General features: G+C 48.7%; 1 long non-coding RNA gene across 5 annotated transcripts in view; it reads right to left on the reverse strand.

Annotated features, from left to right (window-relative positions):
• The window catches only part of LOC102242893, a 9,266-nt gene that overhangs the window by 643 nt on the left and 5,762 nt on the right, over positions 1-2,861 (reverse strand). Inside the window, exon 3 of one of the 5 annotated variants that reach the window (XR_001363593.1) lies at positions 2,156-2,303. The exons of 1 other annotated variant lie outside the window; for it this stretch is intronic. This is a non-coding gene — a long non-coding RNA (uncharacterized LOC102242893). Of the gene's footprint in view, positions 1-55; positions 2,304-2,822; positions 2,857-2,861 lie in introns of those variants that run through there. 3 more of the 5 variants (XR_001363592.1, XR_001363591.1, XR_001363594.1) reach the window with 3 other exon arrangements.

Consider the following 2,861-nt stretch of genomic DNA (forward strand, 5'->3'; position numbering starts at 1 on the left):
CCCCCCCTGCCCCTGCCACCCTGGCCCCGATAGGCCTTCATCAGGGTGGGCCTGCAGGACCCCACCTGTGCACAAATTCGTGCCCCGGGCCTCTAGTTTCTTATAATTATGGCTAGTCCCCACAATTCTACTTCTGCCCCTAACACTAACTGCTCACCAGTTAGGTATTCTTGTAATTTATAATTTTGTTTTAGAAATCAACTGGCCACAGGTAACTCTCTTGAGTAGATGTCTGGCCTGTTTCTAGATGCAATGATGTTAATCCCGCCAAAGCTGACAACCTGCTCCTGAATGTAATTAAACATGGATTCACCTGGACATTGTTCTCCTTTTGCATTCTGGAGCCAAAGTGTGTACATATCTTGGGTTCTCAAATGTTTGTGTTTTTAAAAAATATGTTTTTATTGATTTTAAAAAGAGAGGAAGGGTAGGGATTGAGAGAGAAACACGACTGGGATTGAACCGGAAAGCTGGGTATGTGCCCTGACCACGAATTGAACCAGTGACCTTTCGGTGCACAGGACGATGCTCAACCAACTGAACCACACCAGTCAGGACTCAAACGTTTTTTATAAGACCCTGGGGTGCTTGGGATCCCCAGACACCAATGGGCTCACACAGCCTTGCTTGTCAGTGACTTAATGGTATTCCTGGAGGCACGAGAGGCTGGTTCAAGTGTAGCTGTGCCTCTTATGCCTGCTCAGTTTGGGCAAATGCCTTGGCTTCTCTGATCTGTCGGTTTCCCTCCTGTCAAAGATAAAATCATTGAGGGCCTATGTGAAGGTTCTCAGCCCTCTCATCAGGCTGGGTGTGAGTCCACGGTATCTCCAGTCATAGGGTGATACAGGAGGACTCAGAGGGGTGGCATGAATGAAGGTGCAGCCCTGAGTTGGGGCACACTGAGGAGCTTGGCTAGGGGCAGTGGTGGCATCAAGGGTCTGGAGGTCAGAGAGAGCAGAGGCTTGGGGTTCCCACTGGCCACTCCCCTGAGGTGAACTCAGGCTTAAGGGTAGATGAGTCTCACATGCTCCTGGGATTCTCACTTGGATATAGCACCACCTTGGCTCCCAGTGTCACGTCTTTGTGCCTTAGTTCCTTCATTTGTAAAATGGAAATGATTGTACATGCTTGGAGAGATGGCATAAAAGGTACATAGCAAGATCTCAATAATTGCGAGGGAGGCCTTGCTTTTTTTGTTTTTTAAAACTATCATTTTAGGAGATTTGGGAGAATGAGAGCCAGTAGAATGTAAGGGTTAAGGGGCCCAGCTGGGCTGCCTGGGTTTGAATCTCAGCTCTGACATTTGCCTACTGTGTGACCTAGCGTGCATGACTTAATGTTCTTATTCTCAATCTCCCTATCGACAGGGTGGGTGCAAAAGTAGAGTTAGAGTTGTATCCACTTCTGAATACAACAATTAATAAATAAAAATACCAGAATAATCCCACCCTGGGTAAAATGGATTATGGGGATTAAGCAGGTGAATATTTGTGGAGTTCTGCCCAGGGTCTGGCACAGGACAGGCATTTTTTAAATGAGTTAATTTGCTTCCGGAGGATCCCTGCCTCCAGGCCATCCCCAGCCATAGGGTCACCCCCTGGCCCAGTGCTGTCCCTGCTGGTCACTCTGGGAACTGTGGGCTGAGACCCCACCTTCGAGCCTGGAGCTCCTATCCCCCCTCCCCCTTGCCCCCCCCCCCCCTCCACAGATCTCCCCGCATCTCATTCTCCTGGCCAATCCAATTGCTTTTATTACCAGCCCTCCCCAGGCCAATCCAACTGCTTTACTTTCTCCAGGCCTGCAGGTCAGGTACCAAAATTTGCAAGGGGTCAGCACTGCCCTCGGACCATTAGTTCTCCAGGAAACAATTTTTTTTTTATCCCCACTTTATAGGCGATAAACCAAGATTGTCTTCACTGATTTCTCTCTGTCACTGTGGGCCTGAGGGCAACAACTAGGCTGATCAGGACGGCCAGCATGGCATTTGCCCTTGCCATGCCTTCTGCCAGGAATGCCCTCCCTCCAAGCCCCACCACGCTTACCAAACCTCCTCACTCTCCAGCTTCTTTCTTCCTGGAATCCTTTCCCAACATCCCAATCAGAGCCTCCTCCACCACCTCCCAGTCCCTCTCCTTTTCTTTGTCCCAGCCCTGACCTTAGAGATTGAGTTTAAAGGAGATAGCATATGTCAGTCACTCCGCACATTGCCAAGCACACAGTAGGCCTTTAGGAACCACATGAATACTCTTCTGCTGGGGTTCTTGTTCCAGCATCTAGAAGGGTTCAGCAATCTGGAGAAGGGGCTATGCATAACTTAATAAGGAGTCCAGAGACGACGCATAATTTTGAAAGGCATTTGGGGGTCAGAGGAGCCTAGCTAAAGAAACTAAGATCTCCTGTCTCAGGACCCCATGCTTTTCATTAACACAAACTGTCCTGAGGCGAGGTGGAGATATACACTTCAAAGGGTCAGTGTGGGAAACTGATATAGGGTTAAGCCTCCGACTGACCTGTTGGCAAAGTCACAAAAAAGTCCTAGCTTAGAGGGCACAGTCCTCTTAGCATAATTAGGCTTGACCTTATAACACTCCCTAGAAGATCTTATCTGGGAAGCTAAGGGGCTGAGGAAGTGCAGGAAGTGTAACCATGGTCAAAACAAGTGAAACTCACAAGAACTGTGTAACTATGGTAACCACTACCTTGTTTACCTCTCACTATAAAAAGCTTGGTGAGGCCTGAGCACAGTGGAAGTCCTTCCTCCTGAGTTGGACTTGCCGCCTGTTCCCCCAACATTTCCAAATTATCTCGTGTCTTTTCTCTTTCATTTGTGTGCGGCTCCTCTTCCAGACCCGAACCCTGAA

This window comes from Myotis brandtii, unplaced genomic scaffold (genome assembly GCF_000412655.1).
Source record: "Myotis brandtii unplaced genomic scaffold, ASM41265v1 scaffold421, whole genome shotgun sequence".
NCBI classification, from domain to species: Eukaryota; Metazoa; Chordata; class Mammalia; order Chiroptera; family Vespertilionidae; genus Myotis; species Myotis brandtii.